The sequence below is a fragment of the Citrus clementina genome, unplaced genomic scaffold (assembly GCF_000493195.1).
Source record: "Citrus clementina cultivar Clemenules unplaced genomic scaffold, Citrus_clementina_v1.0 scaffold_3, whole genome shotgun sequence".
Classification (NCBI taxonomy): Eukaryota; Viridiplantae; Streptophyta; class Magnoliopsida; order Sapindales; family Rutaceae; genus Citrus; species Citrus x clementina.
In genome coordinates, this window is record NW_006262339.1 from 19,664,675 (window position 1) to 19,691,350 (window position 26,676).

The window sequence follows — 26,676 nt, forward strand, 5'->3', positions numbered from 1 at the left end:
AAATCATTCAAATGATTATATGGGTCCCCATTCTAGGCCATAGAATGTTGGGAGACAATTTAGCACACTAGGTTTTAGTTCAAAACTCCTAGCAGCTACATTTGGGTATCTTATGCATGATGTGCTCAAATTATCTAAGGGACTAAAATAGTCCTTAAATGGCCTCTCCTGTGGTGCTTGTTGTTGTGCAAATCCATTTCAAATTTATTTTTAACGTGCTTGTGTGTGCGAAATATTTTTTCTAGTTCAAGGTCTATAGGTTCAAGATTAGGTAATAATGACCTACGACCATGCATGCAAAGAACAAAAAATAAATGGGAACAAAATAAAATAAAAATAAAGAAAAAGGAGAAATTACGATACTAACTTTATCGCGCTATTACGACCTTACTATAAAAATACACAAAAAATACGTGAAATAAATTAACTAAAAATAAATTAAGAAGATAAAAAAATTACAAAGAAAAAGTAAATTGAAAATTAAATTACAGAATTTTAAAGAAGAGAAAAAGAAAAGAAATAATAACCTCTAAATGCAGATTCACTTTTTTTCCTTTTTTTAATAATAAAAAAATACAAGAAAACAAATAAAAGAAATTATTCACAAAAATTAATTTTACTAATTAAAATAATTTACCTCCCCGGCAACGGCACCAAAAACTTGTTGTGCAAATTTTATTGAACTTGCAAGTGCACAAATCTATTGTAAAATAGATTAATGGTGACAAGTGTCGATCCCACAAGGAGGTGGATTTTAATTATATGTAGAATTAATTTTGTATGAGGGTGGTTGTTTGGATTTGTGGTGAAAGTGACTTAGATTATCTTAAAACTGGAATTGAAATGGCGAGAATAAATTGAAGAGAAATCTATTGAAATGAAACACTTGGGTATCTGGATTCGTATCAACATGCACCATTGGCTAAATATGATGCTAAGAGTTATCGTGCCAAATAATAATAACCTTGTACTAGGGAGCCGGTGAAACCAGGGAGGTATCTAGATAAGATTATTATTATTTGTCGACGAGAAGTCAAAATATCCATAAAAACTAGAGGGGAAGAGAAAATAAATTTACCAATTAAAGCCCATGACACATGTTGAGACTTCACCTTCAACCCAAACTTGAAAGAAAATTAACTACTCATAATTGAACTAGGGGCAAAATAGGAATTTATTAAAATACGTAGAAAATACAAGATGGAGAAAGAATTATAGAAAATGGAGTCCAAAAATGGATTTAGAGATATCAAATTAAGGGGAGAGGTCCCCTTTCTGTAGATACATTGAGTAAATTATGGCCATCGGATTAAAAACAGTTTAGATGCTTAGGATTGTGCCACGTCATCAGTCAACAGTACACGGTTTGAACAGTAACACAATTTGACCCGGCTTGAACAGTGACGCGGTTTGGTTGAAAATAATCCTATGTAATGCATGTACCGTACGCGAGATTTTTGGTCCACTGATATGCTGCCACGTCACTATCAACAGTACATAAGAATTTTAGTCCAACAAGATCATGACACCTCATCAGTCAATGCGACATCATCGGTCAATGCCACGTCATCAATCCGTCTATGTGAACAGTGTCATGAACAGTAACGTAGAGAATACCGTATATGTGAATAATACAGTACATGTGAACAGTGCCATTTTTCTTTTTATGCTCCTTCTAAGGTTTTCGACCGTCCTGAGTTCAAAAGTGATGTCTGTTTTGCCGTTTGATCTCTCATTCATTGTGAAAGAACCATGATGCCCCTAAAATATTTAATTAAAATAAAACACACATAATTAAATTACAAGAAGCTTAAATACATAAAAGTAAGGGTTGTTAGTAAGACTTGAAATGTAAAATGACGATTTTCTCCTTTATAAATATACATTTTCTAACACTCAACAACGAGCGCGTAGAAATGAAATGTGATGGGAGAATTAATTACCCGAGATGGAGTATCTTCTTGTCCGGGTGAGAGTAAGCAGTGTCACCACCCTCGATGATAGCAGGACTAAAGAAATTCTAAGAAGCTAATGCATGGATTGCATTCAGCTCTTGCCTAGTCACCATGTTTGCTTGCTGAAACGTCTCCATTTCTGCTATCTGAGTTTTAGAAACAATGAAATTTTAATGATGCGCTGAAATTTTGGAAGAGGGCGAGAACAAATGCATTATGCATACAACATACTGATTTGCATACCTTTGATCGCAGACACGCTTTCATTTTCCAGCTCAATCTCCTATGAAAATGAAAATGTTAAAGAGTTCCATAAAAGCTTGGAAGAAAACAAAAAAAAGGGCTAAACATGATTTAATGACACTTAATTATTACCCTTTCTGCACGTACTCAATTTCAGCTACCAGCATTTCATGTGTTGGGATTATATGCTCTTTTAAAGCATATTAATCTATTTTCTTATTAATAAAATATTGGAGATATTTTCAATTGCATAAATATTTTGAATAAGGTCTGTTTAATCATATTATATTTATTTATGTGATCATCATATGGATTCACAAAATACATAAATACAAGTTATCTTATGATTAAACAAATTAAGTTTGCAGTTGATAAATAGACTTGGGCACTCTATTTATGTGTTAGACTGTAGTGAATTCATTGAATGATTTGTCTTAATCATATATGAATTTACTGATGTAGTTTGACTACATTGAGCTGGATCACATATGAGATTTAATTAACCTTGAAATGACTGTCACACTTATTAACTATCATGGGCATTGATTTTACTGTAATCTTAATATTGAATTAATTATGATTTCATGATTGTAATTGTTATTCCATTTGAGTTACCAATGGGCACGATACATACTTGTAGTCAAGATTACCCGATATCTTAGTGGGAGCAATTATGAATATTAGAGTTATAGATTACAATATAGAATTTGTACAACATCTCTTGATGGATTTTCAGCACTTGATCATAGAATTCTCTGGTCAGAGTGTGTCAACATATTTAGTATGTTGAAAATGATCATTAGAGAAAACCAGTAAATATCAAGGAACAAGCTGTAATTAAATTGATTAAACAGTTGAGATATCAATTTAATTAACGATGTGGTACAAAGGACTGAGAAGTAATGAAATCAATGTGGCTTGGGACGAATTATTATTCGAGCATACAATTATGGAGATCGATTCCAATCTTTTGGTGGAGTAGAATTGGAATTAAATAATTGGGCTAGTTTAATTACATGTCTAATTATTGTAGCTACTATTGTATGTTCCCAAATGATCCCCGGGTTAGCTTATTTAATTAACTGTGCCGCTACTGGATTAATAAGTAAGATAACTAGCTATTTGGGTTAAAAGCCTAAATATATTATTTAGTGGGAGGCTCCATGTAATGTACTTGTGTCTAAGGGGCCTTATGTTATTTTACAAGGTGGGCCCCTATAACAAGATAAAAAATGGAGCCTAGGGTTTTCACTAGAAAAAAAATATAAAAGGGCTTATTATCTCTCAAAAGAAAATAGCAACCATTTTATACAGATCAGAGAAAAATATTCTCTAATTTTGAGAGAAAATTTTTCTCGTGCTAGTTGCTTATAGTGGTGATAAAGGCGCTCACACGTCAATTGTAGATCAAACCTGAGTCATAACCTGGAAGATTATTTGGTGGCGGATCATGATCTAACAGGAGTGGTGGTGACGGATCGTGATTTGATAGGAGATGTGGTGACGGATCGTGATATGGGAGCCTAAATCACCTCAGCGGAAAAAGCCAAATTGGATTTCAAAATACGATTTCTAGATTACAAATTCTTATATATTGTATGAGAGCGATCCTAAAAATTGTTATAAAAAATCAAAAAAATTGATTTTTCGCCAACATCATGCCGTTGCACAGAACAGGAAACAGACAAAGCAACAAATTATTTTCAAAATGACTTAAATTACATATACTGATCGTATATCGATAAAGTTTATGCAATGTATTATTGCAAAACAATGGTTTATTGCTCAAATTCAATTACTTTTTTTTCGTCGATTTCATGCATGCATAGTGCAATTAATTAGTTACCTTCTTGGGGCTGATCCTAGTTATGCCTCGCTCAAGCCTGTTCTCCAGTTGCTTAAGCTCCTTTACAATTAAAGAACTTAGAGAATCACTCATCAAATGCCTATATGAAGAGTCAAGAGTGAGATAACCAATTGAAAATTCAATTGATATTGTATATTTTGAAATAATTAATTAACTACACCTAATATGAAAATGATTGTTGATGAAATAATTGAAAATACCTGTTCGAATTCTGTGACATTTGAATTTACTACCGCAGCTTTGCTGACTCCTGCTGATAGTACTGTTTGCATGGGTCACATGAAATAGGAGAAGTTAAATTTTTATTGGGAACTTTATATTTCAATGTTAGCTATGTGGTAACAAATGATCATTAGTTTGTTTTTTCCTTTTTTTTTCACCTTTTCATAATAATATATATTTCTAGCAAAGCCTGAATTTATGTAATATATACACACTAATTTTTCTTAATTAAGTGTACTATTTAATTTTTCTCCCTCGACATTAATTTTAAATTTGTCGGATTTGTTCTGAACTATTACAGTGAAGTTGATACAATTTGATTATCCAGCATTATGAGTGGTGACTGTTAGATGTTACGCGTTTATTAAATAAATCATGTTTGGATTATTTTAAATTAGTCACTACATAAAATCGAGACAAATCGAATGTAATAAAAGGGTCTTGTAGTCGGATTTTTATTTTCATCACAGGTCTGGTATTAGCTTACTTTTTATTAAAAAAAAGAGAGATGAGGAGTTGGTTTTCAAAAATAGACACAGAGAGAGACTCGTCTGACTTGGCTCGACCCGACCCGCGACTTTGACCCGGCTCTAGCCGTTGATTCCAGCCACTACTTCGGCCAATCCAGGTACTAATTTAATGCTTGAAAGAGCAATGTATCCTTGCCATCCCCGTCGCCGAATAACGGCCAAATTACTGGCGATTTAGCTCAAAATGATTACGGCTCCACCCGTTTTAGTTGCCGTCGATTTCATTGGAATTAGTCTGCATCACCACTTGGATCTTGATCCTCAGCTCACCCTCATCATTTTTTGACTGACCCACTACCTGAAACCTCTGTTTTGGCCGTGAAAGACTGCCGGAAAGCTCACGGCTTTGGGAGCACGATCTGCCACCATCGCCGCTCATGGGAGGTTACTGCCGGCACCATTAGACTCACCGAGGTCAGAACTATCAGACTTGAGTTTCCCATCACCGTTGACTGAAGTACAGTCACCGTTGACCGATGGGGGCAATTAGGAAGAGCCGCAAACGAGAATCAACTCGTGGACATTGTTAATACCGAGTCTGGACATCATCACTGTGAGTGGAATATACAAAACCTATTTTCATAGTATGATACAGACGATACATATGAGATATGATGATACAAATTAGATACGATGATACAGATGAGATATAGGTCATTGGGGCCCGTCTGAGTACACACAGAGGCTTTGGGCCATGTGCTTGGGCGCCTTGTCCTTTGGGGACTAGATTATGCATGCACCAATATGATGAGATATATGAGATATGAGATGATATTTCCCCGTCTATCCGTTGTAGTTCCGGGGCATGATGGTTCCTTGATTGCCCGTCCGTCGAGGTTCGAATACGATGAGATTAGTCCTCTGGGTACTTGTTTGGTGATAGTTTTTGGTATTCAGTATTTGATATTATAAGTATTATGATTTCATTGATTTTATGCAGATTTATGTAATATTGTTATTTCAGTGCATGATTTAAATTAAATAAGTTGACGTAAGTTCTTATGATACTTTGATGAAATTGATTAGGGAAAGATTAAATCGTTTTAAATAAGTTTATTTTTCCAACAACTATTATCCACTCACTGAGCTTACTGAGTTTTATACTCACCTCGTTTTTACTATATTTTTCCCTCCCACAGGAGATTTGCAGGTACATCAGTTGACCCAGCAATGATAGTTAGATTTGAAATTATGGCCACATGATGGTGTTAGGAATCATAAATGTTTTGTTGGGACATTTTGAATTGTATAATTTATTACTTACTTGTGATTAAGGATAAATTATTGTACTCTTGACATTTATATGTTTGAAGGATATTGGTATTTGATTGAGGAAGTTAGTTGTGGAGGTTGATTGAATATTGTATCATTTTTTAGAGTGTTAATTTTATAAATTGCTGGTTTAGGGATGTCATAATTATAAATGAAACTTTTGCTGAATTTTTGGTAAAATTCTTAGATATTGAAATTATTATTAATTCGTTTAGGTGACATTAGATAAACTCGTCCTAGGGATTCAGGGCGGGTCATTTCAGAAGGTATCTGAGCATGGTTTTAGATTCTGTGGACTTTACAATCATAAATAGAATAAGTTTTTTTGTTACTAAAGTCGGAATGAATATTTTGGAGGCACCATCATGATTCACCGTAGCAGTAGACGTGGCCATGGCCGTACTAGGCTAGTACCTAGGTTGACTTCAAGAGATGTACCCGCAGGGGAAAATGATCCCGTAAACAAGGGAATAGTTGAGTCTTCAACGCATAAGGTTGTACAACAGGCACCAAAAAATGCTCCGAACATTAAGCAGTCATTTGACAGACTAGCTCAGATTGTGACTACAGTGGTACAAAATCAGACTCATCTACATGCCAGTCATGTAAATACTATCGAGCGTGTACGAAGTTTAAGGGTAAAAAGTTTTAATGGTTTTGGAGATCCACCTGAAGTAGAGTCGTGGCTTGTCACATTAGAACATATTTTTGATGTGATGAGATGCTCAAAGGAGGATAGATTTTCCTTTACTACTTTTCTACTCACGGATAGGGCTTATCATTAGTGACAGACAGTGGAGCGTAGATACCGAGGACATGTTGTACTTACATGGACTATTTTCCGTAAGGAATTCTACGATCATTATTTTCCAGCTGTGTATCAGAATATTAAGCAGAGTGAATTCCTTCGGTTGGTTCAAGGATCCATGACAGTTGAAGAGTATGAAAAGAAATTCTTGGACCTCTCTAGATTTGCTACATCTGTAGTTGGTGATGAGAAAAAAAGATGCAGACGGCTTAAGGAGAGTCTCCGATTTGAGATTCACAATAATGTTACTACATCACGTTATACTCAGTTTGGAGAGGTAGTTGAGGCAGCTTGGAGAGTAGAGCATAGTATTTCAGAGGAATGAAGAGTTCAAGCACTGAAACAAAAACATAGTCAAAGTTGGACAGAGGTTGGCTCAAGTAGTAGGCTGTCGAAAAGAGGCTCCCATATAAATTACTCTGCTAGCATCCCAAAGAGTCAGAATACAGGCTTAAGGGGAGATCAAAGATAGGCTGTTAGTCACAGTTCAGTATAGCCATTAGTAGGGAGTAATGTTAGGGCTTAGGGGCAATATGATAGAAATAGTTGAGGACACCGTAGGAGTATACAACAGACCTCTTGCCTTTCATGTGGTAGGAACCATCAAGGCCAATGTCGTATTGGAGACAAAGTGTGTTATTTATGTGGAAAACCTGGACATGTTATGAGATTCTACCCCACTTTATCTTAGGGTCATAGTTCTACTTAAGGGACAGCCCCACAATATCAGTCTCACTCTGGACCAGCTCAGGGTCAAAGGGGTATGCAGACAGGGGGTTCCACATTTGGGAGTCAGGACACTGCTCCAGGTCAGAGTGGTCAATCTAGTCGACCTCGTACTTAAGCTCGAGTCTTTGCCTTGACACAACAAGAGTTTCATGCTACACCAGAAGTTATTATAGGTACATTATCTATCTTTGGTCATGATGCTCATATTGTTATTCATCCTGGATCCACGCATTCTTTTGTTTCTCATACTTTTATTATGTATATAGAGAGAGAGCCCAAACTGATGGATTATTGTTTAGTTGTTAGTACACTTACCGGAGGATCACTGCTTGCCGAGAGTGTGTATCGAGATTGTATGATTAGATTGGGTGAGCCAAAATTTGTGGCAAATTTAATTATTTTAGACATTCGATATTTCGATGCCATTTTGGGCATGGATTGGCTTGCATCTCACCATGCTACTGTGGATTGTTTCAAAAAAGAAGTTGTGTTGAATAAGTTAGGAGAAGCTGATGTGAAATTTTGTGGTGAGCGTAGAGTTTTTCCCTCATATGTCATATCAGTCATTGGTACAAGACGGTTACTAAGAAAAGGTTGCACGGCTTATCTTGCACACGTAATAGACACTGAAGTTCGGGAGTTGAGATTAGAGGATATTCCAGTAGTCCAAGAGTTTCCAGATGTATTTCCGGATGAACTTCCAAGGATGCCACCAAGCAGAGAGATTGAGTTTTCTATTGATTTAGTCCCTAGGATGGCTCGTATATCTATAGCACCGTATAGGATAGCTCCAGTTGAACTAAAGGAACTTAAGATTCAACTGCAAGAATTGGTAGATAAAGAGTTTATTAGACCTAGTGTGTCCTTATGGGGAGCTCTAGTTTTGTTTGTTAAGAAAAAAAAAGGTACTCTTAGACTTTGCATTGACTATAGCCAGTTGAATAAAGTTACAGTACGTAATAAATATCCACTTCCGCATATTGATGACTTGTTTGATCAACTTTAGAGAGCAAAGGTGTTTTCTAAAATTGATTTGCACTCGAGATATTATCAGCTTAGAATTAAAGAGGCCGATGTTCCTAAAACAACATTGAGAACCCGTTATGGACACTATGAGTTCTTGGTGATGCCATTTGGGTTAACAAATGCTCCAGCAGCTCTTATGAATCTTATGAATAAGGTATTTCACCCTTATCTAAATAGGTTTGTGATTGTATTCATTGATGATTGTTGAGTGTTAGAAAATGCATATTTATAAAAGAGAAAACCGTCATTTTACATTTCAAGTCTTACTAACAACCCTTACTTTTATGTTTTTAACATTCTTGTGATTTAATTACGTGTATTTTATTTTAATTAAGTAATTTATGTATTTTAGGGGCATTATAGTCATTTCACAATAAAGGAGAGATCAGACGGCAAAACGGACATCACTTTTGAACTCAGGACGGTCGAAAACCTTAGGAGGAGCATAAAAGGAAAAATAGCACTATTCACATGTACGGTACTATTCACGTATACGGTACTGTATACGTTACTGTTCACAGCACTGTTCACATAGACGGAACGATGACGTGGCATTGACCGATGATGTGGCATTGACTGTTGAGGTTTCACGATCCTGTTGGACTAAAATTCTTATGTACTGTTGATGGTGACGTGGCAGCATATCAGTGGATGAAAAATCTCACGTACGGTGCATGCATCACACAAGATTATTTTCAAACAAACCGCGTTACTGTTCATCCGGGTCAAACTACGTTACTGTTCATCTGGGTCAAATCGTGTTACTGTTCATCCGCGTGGTCAAACCGTGGACTGTTGACTGATGACGTGGCGCAATCCTAAGAGTCCAAACTGTTTTTAATCCGATGGCCATAATTTACTCCATGTATCTATAAAAAAGGGGCCTCCCCCGCCTAATTTGATATCTCTGAATCCATTTTTGGGATCCATTTTCTGTAATTCCTTCTCCATCTTGTATTCTCTTCGTATTTTAATAAATTCCCATTTTGCCCCTAGTTCAATTATGAGTGGCTAATTTTCTTTTAAGCTTGGGTTGAAGGTGAAGTCTCAACATGTGTCATGGGCTTAATTTGGTAAATTTATTTTCTCTTCCCCTCTAGTTTTTGTGGATGTTTTGACTTCTCGTCGACAAATAATAATAAGCTTGTCTAGATACTGCCTTGGTTACACCGGCTCTCTAGTATAAGGTTATTATTATTTGGCACGGTAAGCCCTTAGCACCATATTGATTAGAGCGTGGTTCATGAGGTGTGGATTCCCCCCTCATGATTTAATTGGTATTAATAAGGAATATTTAGCCCATGATGCATGTTGATACGGATCCAGATACCCAAGTACGTCATTTCAATAGATTTCGCTTCAATTTATTCTCGCCATTGCAATTCCAATTTTAGAATCTCAATTCCAATTTTAGGATAATTTAAATCACTTCCACCACAATTTCAACCACCCATTTACAAAATTAATTCTACATATAATTAAAATCCACCTCCTCGTGGGATCGACACTCGTCACCATTGATCTATACTACAATAGATTCGTACGCTTGCGAGTACATTAAAATTTGCACAACAAGTTTTTGGCGCCGTTGCCGGGGAGGTAAGTAATTTTAATTCATAAAATTAATTTTTGTGAATAATTTCTTTTATTTGTTTTCTTGTATTTTTTTTATTATTAAAAAAAGAAAAAAAAAGTGAATCTACATTTAAAGGTTAGTATTTTTTTTTCTTTTTCTCTTCTTTAAAATTCGGTAATTTAATTTTCAATTTATTTTTCTTTGTATTTTTTTTTTGTTTATCTTATTAATTTATTTTTAGTTAATTTATTTCACGTATTTGTTTGTGTATTTTTATAGAAATGTTATAATAACGCAATAAGGTTAGTATTGTAATTTCTCCCTCTTCTTTATTTTTATTTGTTTTGTTCCCATCTTTATTTTTATTTTATTTGTTTTGCATGCATGGTCGTAGGTCATTATTACCTAATCTTGAACCTATAGACCTTGAATTAAAAAAAACACTTCGCACACAAAAGCACATTAAAAATAATTTTGGAATGGATTTACAATCACCACAAGAGAGGCCATTTAAGGACTATTTTAGTCCCTTAGCTAATTTGAGCACATCATGCATAAGATACCCAAATGTAGCTGCTAGGAGTTTTGAATTAAAACCCAGTGTGCTAAATTGTCTCCCAACATTTTATGGCCTAGAAAATGAGGACCCATATAATCATCTGAATGATTTTCATGCAATTTGTCAAACTTTTAAATATGAAAATTTTTCAGACGATGATGTTAAACTCAGATTATTCCCATTTTCTTTAAAGGATAGAGCTCGTTCATGGTTAAATACTTTGCCTGCTAATAGCATCACATCATGGGAACAAATGGTTACAAAATTTTTGAATAAATATTTCCCAGTGCATAAAACCAATGCTATTCGCAGGGAAATTTCAAAGTTTACACAGAGAGAAGACGAGCAGTTTTTCAAAACGTGGGAGCGATTCAATGGGCTACTCTTGAAGTGTCCACATCATGGGTACGAAAAATGGCACCAATGCCAATACTTTTTAGAGGGATTATTGCCGAATGTGCAAGAATGGCTAATGGCAACAAGTGGAGGAGAGCTAATGTCAAAAAGTGCATCAGAAATTTGGGAATTCTTCCAGCGACAAGCAGATAATTCCCAACAACGGAGTCGATCACTCAGGAATACTAGAAAAATTAAAGGAGTGAATGAGGTTCAAATTGGCAAATCAACTTCGGGAATCAAAGAAGTCAAGGAGATGGTTGAAGGTCTTGCTCGACAAATAGCATCGTTATCAACTGCGAAATCAACAGAACCACATGACCATGACTCATACTCAGATCAAGCCAATGCCATAGGTGTAATGAGAAAGCCATCAAATTACAACCCATACTCTAACACATATAACCCTGGATAGAGAGACCACCCCAATTTTTCATGGTCTCGAGGACTCCAACAGAATGGACCAGCAGCTCTAGCTCCACCAATGCAACCAATTCCTCAAATTCCTCAAGTCTCTCAGCCCCCATTTAGACCATACAATCAAAACCAGAACTACTCACAACCCAGACCATGGGAGGATGCATTCCATAATTTCAAGAATGTTACTCACTCCACGATTGAGCAACAGAATCGCACCATTGATGGACTACGAAATGAGTTGAGAGCAGGCTTCAATTCACAAGCCCAATCAGTTTCAAGCCTCGAGAAGATGGTGGGACAACTTGCTTCTTCAGTTCAGACCTTGGCAATGACTGTTGAGAAAGGCAAGTTTCCAAGTCAACCAGTGCCTAATCCTAAAGGAGTACACGAAGCAAGTACTAGTTCACCACAGCAGCATGGAGAGGTCAAAGCAGTCATGACCTTGAGAAAAGGAAAAGAAGTCGACAACAAAGTGGAGATGCCGGTGACAAAAGAAAATCAAATTGTACCTGTGAATGTTGAGGACTCACCACCGGAGGAAAAAGAAGAAACCAACCCACGAGAATATGTTCCTAAAGCTCCATTTCCTCAGAGGTTAGCAAAAGGCAAAAAGGGAAAATCCACAGGTGAGATTCTCGAAATCTTCAAACAGGTAAGTGTTAACATCCCTTTACTTGATGCTATTAAACAAGTTCCATCTTATGCCAAGTTTCTTAAAGACCTTTGTACTAAAAAGAGAAATATGCATGTGCAAAAGAAGGCATTTTTAACAGAAAACGTTAGTTCTATACTCCAACATAAAATTCCTTTAAAATGCAAAGACCCAGGCTCCCCCACTATCTAATGTAGTATAGGGAACCACACAATTGAGAATGCTTTGTTGGATTTAGGAGCTAGTATAAATCTTTTGCCTTACTCTGTATTCGTGAAACTTGGACTGGGAGAATTACACCCAACTCCAGTGGTGTTACAGCTTGCAGATCGGTCCACGAAAATACCTCGTGGTATTGTGGAGGACGTGCTTATCCAGGTAGACAAGTTTTTATTTTCCTGTTGATTTCATTGTAATTGACACTCAACCAATACAGGATTCAAGGAAGCACATCCTCATTATTCTAGGCCGACCTTTCTTGGCAACTGCGGATGCTCACATTCAATGCAGGACTGGAAATATGCAGTTGTCCTTTGGCAACATGACTATGGAGCTGAACATCTTCAACATTGTCAAACAACCTCACAATGCAGATGATGAAATTATTGATGTGGATTTAATTGAAGCATTAGTTGATGATACTTTTGTTTCAAACCTTAGTGATGATCCTTTACAAACATGTTTAACTCACTTTGGTTTTGATTTTGATATTGACAGATCGGTTGATGAGGTCAACACCCTGCTTGACTCAGCACCATCTATGGACACTAATAAATGGAAGTCAAGAGTTGAACAACTAGCACCATCAGAGAAGAAACTCATCCCATCATCAGAATCACTATCGAAACTCGAGCTCAAACCATTACCCAACACTCTGGAATATGCATTTTTAGGAGAAGAAAGTACTCTGTCGGTAATCATCTCATCATCCCTAAATGACGAACAAAAAGGTAAGTTGTTGGATGTTTTGAAAGAGCACAAAGGGGCATTAGGATGGACCATAGCAGACATTAAAGGTATAAACCCAGTAGACTGCATGCATTACATTCACCTTGATGAAAATGCTAAAACTACTAGGGAGATGCAACGTCGGTTAAATCCTAACATGAAAGAAATTATTAGAACATAAGTCCTTAAGCTATTAGACGCAGGTATCATTTACCCCATTTCTGATAGTTCATGGGTCAGTCCTGTGCAAGTTGTCCCCAAAAAGTCAGGAGTCACTGTAGTTACCAATGCCGATAATGAATTGATACCCACTAGAGTAACTACAGGATGGCGTGTATGCATTGCTTATAGAAAGTTGAATTCTGTCACAAGTAAAGACCATTTTCCTTTACCATTTATCGATCAAATGCTTGATAGATTAACAGGCCATGAATTTTATTGCTTTCTAGATGGCTACTCAGGATACAATCAGATTCCCATAGCACCAAAAGATCAAGAGAAAACTACTTTCACTTGCCCTTTTGGCACATTTGCATATAGGAGAATGCCATTTGGATTATGCAATGCACCTGCTACATTTCAACGATGCATGTTGAGCATTTTTTCTGATATGGTTGAACGATTCCTTGAAGTCTTTATGGATGACTTTTCTATCTTTGGTGACTCGTTTGATTAATGTTTACATCATCTAACACTAGTTCTGCAGAGATGTATCGAGAAGAACTTGATCTTAAATTGGGAGAAATGCCATTTTATGGTAAAACAAGGTATTGTTCTCGGTCACATCATTTCGAGCAAAGGTATTGAGGTTGACAAAGCCAAGGTGGATCTCATTTATAATCTTCCTCCTACCCAAAACAGTCAGAGAAGTAAGATCTTTCCTTGGGAATGCTGGTTTCTATAGACGTTTCATTAAAGATTTTAGCAAAGTTTCTAGAACCTTATGCAATTTACTTGCTAAGGATGTACAATTTATCTTTAATGATTCATTTCTTGTGGCTTTTGAAAAGTTAAAGCAGTTGTTGACATCATCACCCATCATTCAACCCCCAAACTGGAGCTTACCATTTGAGCTCATGTGTGATGCATCTGATTATGCAGTAGGAGCAGTATTAGGACAAAGAGTTGATCGAATTCCCCATGTTATTTACTATGCTAGTATGACATTGAATGATGCACAGTTGAACTATTCCACTACTGAAAAAGAAATGCTAGCAGTAGTGTTTGCACTAGAGAAATTTCGATCTTATCTCATTGGTTGTAAAATAATTATATTCACAGATCATGCTGCTCTTAAATATCTTCTCACAAAGAAAGATGCAAAAGCTAGACTAATTCGTAGGTGTTACTCTTGCAGGAATTTGACTTGGAATTCAAAGATAAGAAAGGGACAGAATATGTTGTGGCAGACCACCTCTCTCGTCTCCATTTTGACACAATTACAGAGCCATTAATATTGAATGAGTCATTTCCAGATGAATAATTAATGAGTGTGGAAGTATTACCGTGGTATGCTGACATCGTGAATTATCTTGTTACAGGTTAACTTCCAGAGCATTGGACCAAGCAAGACAAGGCTAAATTCTTTGCAGAAATAAAGAATTTCTTTTGGGATGACCCTTATTTGTTCAAGTATTGTGCGGATCAAATTGTTAGACGATGTGTCCTAGAAAATGAAATTCAGAATATTCTTTCATTCTGCCATGAACAAGCTTGTGGAGGCCATTTCAGTGCTAAGAAAACAGCGACTAAAGTTTTACAATGTGGTTTCTATTGGCCCAACTATATTTCGAGATGCTTACACTTTCTGTTCTTTATGTGATAGGTGTCAACGAATGGGGAGCATTACACGAAGGAACATGATGCCATTAAATCCAATTTTAGTGGTTGAAATTTTTTACGTATGGGGTATTGACTTCATGGGACCCTTTCCCCCATCTTTTGGCCATCAATACATATTGGTTGCTGTTGACTACGTATCAAAATGGGTAGAAGCAATTCCATGCAGAACCAATGATCACAAGGTGGTGATAAGATTTTTGAAAAGCAACATTGTTTCACGCTTTGGATTCCCTCGAGCGATAATCAGTGATGGTGGTGCCCACTTTTGTAACAAAGCATTCAAAGCTCTTTTGACAAAGTATTCAATCACACACAAAGTGGCAACTCCGTATCATCCGCAAACCAGTGGCCAAGTTGAGATATCCAATTGAGAAATAAAGCACATATTAGAAAAAACGGTGAGGCCAGACAGGAAAGATTGGTCATTAAGACTTGATGATGCATTATGGGCATACAGAACGGCTTTCAAGACCCTGATTGGGATGTCACCCTACAGGCTAGTGTATGGAAAAGCTTGCCACCTACCTGTGGAACTCGAGCATCGTGCATATTGGGCAATCAAGAAATTCAATTTTGACATGCAGCAAGCCAGCTCAGAAAGAAGATTACAACTGGCAGAACTTGAAGAAATTCGCAATGACGCATACGAAAATGCCAAGATTTACAAGCAACGAATGAAAGTCTTCCATGACAAACAAATTATGAGAAAATCTTTCACTCCAGGTCAGAAAGTGCTTTTATTCAATTCTCGCTTGCACCTATTCCTAGGTAAGTTACGCTCTCGTTGGTCTGACCCATTTATTGTTCATACTGTTTTTCCACATGGGGCAATTGAAATTAAGGACCCAAAGAACGGTGTCACGTTTAAAGTTAATGGTCAAAGATTAAAGCCATATCTAGAGTACCAACCACATGGAGAAGACACCGAAATAAATTTGAGTGACCCACCATATTTGAATTGATTTTTTTTCTTTTCGTTGATTTGATTTTTTTTCTTTCTTTACATTATTCTTCTACTAATTGAAATTATTTTTGCATAAGTGTGTTTGTTTAACTATTAAGTTTTCTTTTATCATTTTTAATCATGAGTACCTTACTTAGACCGTTCCTCCTGAACATTCTTAAACCACTTCAACATGTCAAAACTCATCTCAAAAGGCAGATTTAATTTTGTAAAACACATCGCATTTGGGCTCTACAACCACCAGAGTTAGTAGCCTATGTTGAGGGTTTAGAACGCCAACTCAGAGACATTGAGAGAAGTGTTTACGACATCCAGTTGGAGCTTGAGGTAAATTCAATAAGAGGACAATTTTAATTTTCTTTGTTTGTTTTAATTTGTTTTTCTGTTTGTCTGCTTTAGTTTGTTACCCCAGTGAAGTGGCGGATAACGGTACTCCGTGACAATCAAGTCGGTTACTTCAGTTTCCCATAATAACTGATATTCTGAGGTGAAAGTATGACAGAAACGAGATTCTAGCGAAGCTTCACAAGCGATTCCCTTCACTTCCTCAGAATGCCCTCCTTACGATCTATAAAGCTCGGTCCGAACGCATGCGATTACTCATGAGGAATAACATACCTGCTGACATTCGTTGGTTAATCGAGGCTAAAGTACGATCGGCAGGTGAGTTACCTCTAAAATTTATTGCATACATGCCTGGTTGTGGTAAAGGAAATTATGCAAGAAAACGACGAGCTCGAAGAATTTCTGTTGCTTGTCATAAGTGTGCCAGAATGAGTTGCAATAAAAACCCATGTTCTTTAGGAATGATGTCTGATAACAGGGAAGATAAGATTCAATTCATTAGGGATGGCTTGAATAAGGAGTCATTGGATGATATCCTTTTGTCTCTTGAAACGCATCCCAGTGGATATGTGCAAGAAGCGATTCTCCAGTTATGGCCATTATTCCAGAAAGAGCATGCACGATATAGTCTCGGGAATCTGACTATAAACGACCTTGTTTGCCAGTTTATAAGAAAACTGGATGGGAAGCCTATCATCAACCCATAGAGGGCGTTCAAGCCGTTTCTGGACGTAAAACCAGAGGAAGATGTGAGCCACAATCGCAACTACCTGTAAATATCCTTTCATTTTACTGTTATTTTATTTCACTATTGTTTTATTGTGTGCATTATTGTCTTTAATAATTTTATTACTTTTTGTTTTTTTTCTTATTACTGTTTACTTTTTCCTTTTTACTGTTTCCTTTTTGACTCGCGAGCCACGTGCTTTACGCGTTATTTGACACTAACATGTTACCTCATACACAACTGTGACCCATTGTCACCAAGACTCTTAAATCTGATTTTTTTTGTCAAGCACTCACAAATTATTTTTTGAGAAGTATCACAATGGCAGCTACTCCAAATAGACAATTCAAGAACATTTGTGTGCTTTCTGGATTTACCTATGGCAAACATAAAGAGTTCGTTGAGGCAGCCATAGATCTTGGTCGAAGCATAGCAGAGAGAAAATTACACTTGGTGTATGGAGAAGGTAACCGAGGGTTATCAAAAATGGTCTCAGAAGCAGCTTTTATCAGAGGAAGCCAAGTGTTAGGCATCATCCCAACAGTCCTAAAACCATTGGGCAGTTCGTCTGACTCATCAACTGGAGAAGAGTTAGTCGTCTCAGGTATGCAAGAAAGAATAACTGAAATGCTTAATCATGCTGATGCTTTTATTTTCCTTCCAGGAGATCTTGCAACACTAGAGGCACTTATCACACTAGCATCTTGGGCCCATCTGCACATCCACCAGAAACCCATCGGTTTGTTAAATGTCAATAACTTTTATGATGGCTTTATCGCATTTCTTAACCATGCAATAAAAAACTATTTCATTCCCTCTAATGCGAAAAAACTCTTTATTTGTGCTCATACTGCTAATGAGCTACTTGATCTGTTACAAGCTTATAGACCGGAGCCAAACCCCTGGACCTTTGTGTTGGAGCGTCCACATAATGATGGTAACAGTAGCGACAGTAAGAAGTACAAATTAGATTTAACTCTTCGCCTGTAAATATTTTCTTCTGTGTTACACCACCCAGGTGATGTCTTATAAACTCTACTTCTTTCCTTTCAAACATTGAGGACAATGTTTCGTTCTGATTGGGGAGGGAATAGTCGACAATTGTGGAATTTTGGTTTAGTTTTTACTAATTTTTTGTTGTATAAACTAATTGTTGCTAACTTTTTATGTTGAAGATGGCTGAATATGGAGGGTAGTGACTCTAGAAACGCATCTTCATCGTTTAAAAAAATTTTAAAAAAATTAATTAAAAAATTTTAAAAAAAATTCTTTTTCTTTATTAAGTTTTGATGTTCATTTTTTCTTCTTTTTAATTTCTCCTCTATAAATATACATTTTCCAACTTTTGAGTAGAAGATGGCTGAATATAGAGTGTAGTTGCTCTAGAAACGCATCTTCTAAGTTAAAAAAAAAAAATATCCTTTTCGTTTTCTATCATTTTAAGTGTAACTTTTCTAATTAGTTTTTATGCATCATTTTCACATTTTTTCATGCATATTTTCCTTTCATGTTTAGAATAGGTTGGGGGATAGAATGTTGTTTAAAAAAAAAATTGTGTGATTTGTTTTAACATTGGATGACATGATTAATTTCAAATTTTAGTATTTGTATTATCTTTGGTCTTAAGTGATGTTACATTATGTTTGCTACTCTACATGTTGATGTCGGAGACAAATATGAGTTGCTTGAAGGAATGAACATGTCATAATAAGTACCAAGTGAGTTTTTGAGCCTATTATTTTTCTTGGAGAGTAACCCTTTTGCCCATTCTTTATACAGCTTAACAGTTTATTATTGTATACATGATCTCTAGATTTCTTTTGAGTTAACCCTTAAAAAAAAAATGTGTTGCTACATTGGGAGGTCCATCTAACTTGTAGATATGGATGATTATTTAGAGCCCTAAAAGACGATGAAAATGCCATCTTTGATCCGTTTGAGCCTTTCTAGCCATCCCTTTTATTAAAATATTCATAGTTAACCCTTTTGAGCCTTTAACAAAAACAAAAAAAAAACAAAAACCTTTCTTTGTCAAACTTATCATCTTGACCCACTCCGAGTTGGAGTATTACCCAATGTCTTATAAGTTCCATCACCTATTTATGTTTGAGAAAAATGTAAATAATTATTTTGTTCAGTGACGTTGTGCCAAGCAAAAGCAAAAAAAACAAAAAAAAAGAGAAAAAAATAACAATAATAGGTGAAATGCACCTTGCAACTTCCAAAAAAAAAAAATCCTCTGCATTTTTCTCAAACATATACTTTGTTTTCCTTATTTCCCTTCTTTGTTAACCATGTCCCTAGCCTATGTTGCGTCCTAATAAAAGTCCTTCTTGATTTTAGGGAACTATAATCTGAAGTAGAAGCTAGTTATATGGGCTAAAAAGATGTAGTGATGCATGAAAAAAAAATAAATAAATTGGGTTGACTAACATTTTTATTTGACTGGAGATCGTATTATTTCTAAGCTGAGGGCATATTTCTTTCATTTTGGTGAGAGCATGTGAGATCACTTCTTTATTATTTTCTCTCAATTACCATTCATTGGAGTGACTATTTTTATTGGGTTTAACTTTTTTTGTGAGAGTGTCACTATTTCCAGTGAGATTTTGGGGTTTGACATGTCATTCTTGAAAGTAGCTATAACAAAGTCTACTGGGTTGATTCATGTGGATGGTTGATGTGGGTGTGATGTTACTTTAGACTGGAGATAATGCTTATACTTTTATTTGATTGCTATTATTAATCTGATTGAATAAACACGAGTGTTTCTAAATTTAAAAAAAAAATCATTTTGAATTTGAATTTTATTTTCGCTTCATTTGCTAGGGACTAGCAATAAGCTGGTTGGGGGGTGTGTTGAGTGTTAGAAAATGCATATTTATAAAGGAGAAAACCATCATTTTACATTTCAAGTCTTACTAACAACCCTTACTTTTATGTTTTTAACATTCTTGTGATTTAATTACGTGTATTTTATTTTAATTAAGTAATTTATGTATTTTAGGGGTATTATAGTCATTTCACAATAAAGGAGAGATCAGACGGCAAAACAGACATCACTTTTGAACTCAGGACGGTCGAAAACCTTAGGAAGAGCATAAAAGGAAAAATAGCACTATTCACATGTACGGTACTATTCACGTATACGGTACTGTATACGTTACTGTTCACAGCACTGTTCACATAGACGGAATGATGACGTGGCATTGACCGATGATGTGGCATTGACTGATGAGGTGTCACGATCCTGTTGGACTAAAATTCTTATGTACTGTTGATGGTGACGTGGCAGCATATCAGTGGATGAAAAATCTCGCGTACGGTGCATGCATCACACAGGATTATTTTCAAACAAACCGCATTACTGTTCATCCGGGTCAAACCGCATTACTGTTCATCCGCGTGGTCAAACCGTGGACTGTTGACTGATGACGTGGCGCAATCTTGAGCGTCCAAACTGTTTTTAATCCGATGGCCATAATTTACTCCATGTATCTATAAAAAGGGGGCCTCCCCCCCTAATTTGATATCTCTGAATCCATTTTTGGGATCCATTTTCTGTAATTCCTTCTCCATCTTGTATTTTCTTCGTATTTTAATAAATTCCCATTTTACCCCTAGTTCAATTATGAGTGGCTAATTTTCTTTTAAGCTTGGGTTGAAGGTGAAGTCTCAACATGTGTCATGGGCTTAAATTGATAAATTTATTTTCTCTTCCCCTCTAGTTTTTGTGGATGTTTTGACTTCTCGTCGACAAATAATAATAAGCTTGTCTAGATACCGCCTTGGTTACACCGGCTCTCTAGTATAAGGTTATTATTATTTGGCACGGTATGCCCTTAGCACCATATTGATTAGAGCGTGGTTCATGAGGTGTGGATTCCCCCCTCATGATTTAATTGGTATTAATAAGGAATATTTAGCTCATGATGCATGTTGATACGGATCCAGATACCCAAGTACGTCATTTCAATAGATTTCTCTTCAATTTATTCTCGCCATTGCAATTCCAATTTTAGAATCTCAATTCCAATTTTAGGATAATTTAAATCACTTCCACCACAATTTCAACCACCCATTTACAAAATTAATTCTACATATAATTAAAATCCACCTCCTCGTGGGATCGACACTCGTCACCATTGATCTATACTACAATAGATTCGTGCGCTTGCGAGTACATTAAAATTTGCACAACAATGATATTTTGGTGTATTCTCAAAACCAAGAGGAACATACAGAACATTTGCAAATTGTTTTGCAGACTTTAAGGCAAAAGCAATTGTACGCAAGGTTCAACAAGTGTGAGTTCTGTTTGGATAAAATAGTATTTATGGGCCATGTGATATCGGCTAAAGGAATTTATGTCGATCCTCAAAAGATCAAAGCAAGTGTGAATTGGGAACGACCTATAAAATATCATAGAGGTTCAGAGTTTTCTTAGATTGACTAGTTATTATCGTAGATTTGTGGAAGGATTCTCTAAGATTGCTACTCTTCTGACACGATTAACTGGAAAGAATACTAAGTTCCGGTGGAATAATGACTATGAAAAGAGTTTTCAAGAACTCAAGACACGTCTTACTTCAGCACCAGTTCTTACACTTCTTTCTAGTAATGAAGGGTTTGTAGTATACACTGATGCCTCTAGGCAAGGATTAGGTTGTTTGCTAATGCAACATGGGAAAGTAGTGGCTTATGCTTCTAGACAACTTAAAAAGCATGAACAAAACTACCCAACTCATGATTTAGCGCTAGCCGCAATGGTATTTGCACTTAAGATATGGAGGCACTATTTATACAAGGCAACGTGTTAGATTTTCACTAATCATAGGAGCCTGAAGTATTTATTTACTCAGAAAGAGTTAAATTTGAGATAGAGGAGATGGATTGAGCTGATTAAGGACTACGATTACACTATTGATTATCATTCGGGCAAAGCGAATGTGGTAGCTGATGCGCTAAGTAGGAAGTCTTCCAGCTCTATAGCTCACTTGCGAGTGACATATATGCCTTTATTGATCGAGCTAGGATCTTTGGGAGTTGAGTTGGAAGTTGAAAATTACAGACCTTTAATTGATAAAGTCCATTAGATGTAAGATCAGGATATACAGTTACTGAAGTTGAGAGAAGATGTGCAAAAATGGAATGATTTTGCGGTGAGAGATGATGGAGTTTTAGTTATGGGTAATCGACTTTGCGTACCCGATATTAAGGAGTTGAAAAAGGATATCATGGAAAAAACTCATTGTTCAGCTTATGCAATGCATCCTGGTAGTACGAAGATGTACCATACCTTGAGGGATCATTACTGGTGGCAACGTATGAAGAGAAAGATAGCAGAATTTGTATCTCAGTGTTTAGTTTGTCAGCCAATTAAAGCTTAACATCAAAGACTTGCAGGGTTTTCGCAGCCAATTCTTATCCCTAAGTGGAAGTGGGAGCACATCACCATGGATTTTGTAACAGGACTTCCACATACCTAGAGTGGTCATGATAGTGTTTCGGTGGTTGTTAATCGACTTACAAAATCTGCTCACTTTTTACCATTTAAGACCACTTATTCGATGGACAAGTTAGGGAATATTTTTGTAGCTGAGATAGTTGGACTTCACGGAGTACTTGTATCTATTATTTCAGATAGAGATTCCCGATTCATTTTTAAGTTCTGGACAAGCTTGCAAAAGGCATTAAGCACCAAGTTGAATTTTCGTATTTGAATTTTTGTATAGCTTTTCATCTACAGACTGATGGTCAGTTAGAGCGTACTATTCAAACCCTGGAGAACATGTTGCGAGCTTTTGTTTTGGAGTTTAAGGGTAGTTGGGACATTTATTTACCCTTGATGGAGTTTGCTTATAATAACAATTATCAAGCTAGCATCGAGATGGCACCTTATAAGGCTTTGTATGACAGGAAATGTAGACCTCCCGTGTGATGGGATGAGGTTGGTGAGTGAAATCTTTTTGGTCCTGAATTGGTTTAGAATACTAATGAGAATATACAACTTATTCGGGATAGATTTAAGGTAGTCTAAAATAGACAAAAGAGCTATGCAGATAAGCGTAGGCGGGAACTTGAACTTAAAATGGGTGATAAGGTTTTCATACGGATATCTCCTTGCAAAACGGTACTTCGATTAAGGAAGCATGGAAAGCTAAGCCCACGTTACATTGGACCATATGAGATCGTGGAGCGTATTGGTCTGTTGACGTACAGATTAGCTCTACCACCTGAGTTATCCAAAATCCACGATGTGTTTCATGTCTCGATGCTCCAAAAGTATGTGTATGATCTCAATCATGTGTTATCAAGACAGCCAATTAAATTGAATGAAGACTTGACTTATGAAGAGGAGCCAGTGGAAATATTGGAATAGAAGCACCAAGTTTTGCGTTCTAAAACCATTCTACTAGTAAAAGTGTTGTGGAGGAATCGCACAAGGGAATAGGCTACTTGGGAACGCGGAGACTTAATGCGAGCCCAATACCCTCACCTGTTCTCATCAGATGTGTAAATTTTGAGGACGAAATTTTTATAGGGGGATGATTGTAATATATACACCATTATTTTTCCTAATTAAGTGTATTATTTAATTTTTCTCCTTCGACATTAATTCTAAATTATTACAGTGAAGTTGATACAACACCATTATCCAACATTATGAGTGGTGACTGTTAGATGTTACGAGTTTATTAAATAAATCGTGTTTAGATTATTTTAAATTAGTCACGACATAAAATCGAGACAAATCGAACGCGATAAAAGGGTTATATAGTCAGATTTTTATCTTCATCACAGGTCTGGTATTAGCTTAATTTGTATTAAAAAAAAAAAAAGAAAGAGAGGGAACTGTTATTATAAATGTAAAGAGAGAAGAGGAGTTGGTTTCCAAAAATAGAAAGAGAGAGACCCATTTGACCCGACCTGACCCGCGACTTTGACCCAGCTCCAATTGTGGATTCCGGCCACCACTCCAGCCGATCCAGGTACTGATTTGAAGCTTGAAAGACGAGCAACGTATCCCTGCCATCCCTGTCATCGGATAACGGCCAAATTACCGGTGATTTAGCCCGAAAAGATTACGGCTCCACCCGTTTTAGTTGTCGTCGATTTCATCGAAATTAGGCTGTATCACCAAATGGATCTTGTTCCTCAGCTCACTCTTATCGTTTTTCGACCAACCCCACCACCTGAAACCTCTGTTTTAGCTGTGAACGACTGCCAGAAAGCTCACGGCTTTGGAAGCATGATCCGCCACCATCGCCGCGCGTGGGAGGTCACTGCCAGCACCATTGTACTTACCGAGGTCAAAACTATCAGACTTGAGCTTCCTGTCGCCGTTGATTAAAATCCGGTCACCGTTGACCGATAGGGGCAATTCGAAGGACCCGCAAACGAGAATCAACCCGTGGACATTGTTGATACCGAGTCTAGACATCATCACTGTGAGTGGAATATACAAAACCTATTTTCATAATATATTGTGATTTTATGATACAGTACAAAATGTTTTAATAATAAGTATTTGATGCTTTGATTTAATGATTTTCTAGAAAATGGATTGTTATCTACGTGCCGATATTTATTATTATTGAGAATGAGTTTGATTAATGATTTTATTATCACTTTTGAGTAAATGCATGATAATAGTTTTAAAGAGAATTGAGTGGAATTGAAATATGTTGAATAAAAAAGAAATGAGAATTAAGATGTGATTGTATGTTTATGTACAAGTGTAAAAGGTTGTTTACAAAATAATTGGACAATACCCATCCTCTCCAGGTATAGTGATACAGATGATATGAGATGAGCGGCCTTTGGGGACCGTCTGAACACACATTGAGGTTTTGGGCCGTGTGTTTGGGCGCTTTTGCCTTTTGGGGGCATATGCATGCAGTATAATGATTACAGAGATATGGATATTGAGATACAGACGATATAGATGAGATATAATGATACATATGAGATATGATGATACAAATGAGATATGATGATACAGATGAGATATAGGCCTTTGGGGCCCGTCTGAGTACACATAGAGGCTTTAGGCCGTGTACATGGGCACCTTGTCCTTTGGGGACCAGATTATGCATGCACAAATATGATGAGATATATGAGATATGAGATGATAATTCCCCGTCTATCCGTTGTAGCTTCGAGGCATGATGGTTCCCTGATTGCCCGTCCGTCGAGGTCTGGATACGATGAGATTATTCCCCTGGGTACTTTTTGGTGATAGTTTTTGGTATTCAGTATTTGATATTTAAGTAATGTGATTTCATTGATTTTATGCAGATTTATGTAAATTTGTTATTTCAATTCATGATTTGAATTAAATAAGTTTATGTAAGTTCTTATAATACTTTGATGAAATTGATTTGGGAAAGATTAAATCATTTTAAATAAGTTTATTTTTCTAAAAACTACTATCCACTCACTGAGCTCACTAAGTTTTATACTCACCCCGTTTTTACTATATTTTTCCCCCTATAAGAGATTTACAGGTACATCAGTCGACCCAGCAATGATAGTTAGATTTGAAAATATGGCCATGTGATGGTGTTAGGAATCATATATGTTTTGTTGGGACATTTTGAATTGTATAATTTTTTACTTATTTGTGATTAAGGATAAATTATTGTATTCCTGACATTATGTGTTTGAAGAATACTGGTATTTGATTGAGGAAGTTGGATGTGGAGGTTGATTGAAATTGAATATTGTATCATTTTTTGGAGTGTGAATTGTATAAATTGCAGGTTTGGGGATGTCATAATTATATATGAGACTTTGCTGAATTTTTGTAGAATTCATAGATATTAGAATTATTATTAATTCATTTAGGCGAGATTAGATAAATCGTCTTGGGGGTTCGGGGCGGGTCATTTCAATTTATAGCTTAAATTAATGAATTACTTAGCTGAGCATTGATCTCAGTAACATTGCCAGAATTTATTTATTTTATAGCTTAGATTACATCCCTTTATGCACACACACACACACACAGAACAGCGGCTTATATTCATCAAATTCATCTAAAATAACTAACTAACCAGATAGCCCAGCTTCTTTTCTTTCCAACAAAATTTCTGCACTTGGTAAATTCTCAGCAGGTTTAGCAATAACCTTCAGGAACTCCAGATAATCCGAGTCTTTATTGTCCACATCAAAACCAAATGCAGCTTATTACTACCGTACTTCTAAAAATAATAAGAAGATAAAGAAAATAAAGGTATGCTTGTAATTGTTGTTCTTTTACTTAACTTTGAAATTTAGCAGCTTCAGTGTACGGTAAAAGCCATAGAACTTGAACCCCAAAAGTACCCTCAGTTTTTTTTAAAGAAACAATACCTTTAAAAATGGTGCCTTCACGGCTATCCTTTCTAGAACAAGGCTTGGGAACACGTTGAGATGGATCATATTCAACAATAGCCTTAAACTAAGCACCTAAATAACACATATAATTAACCAAACAGAAAGTGCCCTTTTCATTTACAACAACATACATTCATTCATACTGAATTAAATTGATAAGTAAAAGCAAAAGGGTAAGCAAAACTACCCTTTTTATTAACAAACACATGTCCAT

At 36.3% G+C, this 26,676-nt stretch overlaps 1 pseudogene; it reads right to left on the bottom strand.

Moving 5' to 3' along the window:
- Positions 1 to 1,939: 1,939 nt before the first annotated feature.
- Positions 1,940 to 26,676, bottom strand: LOC112099661 (annotated as a pseudogene).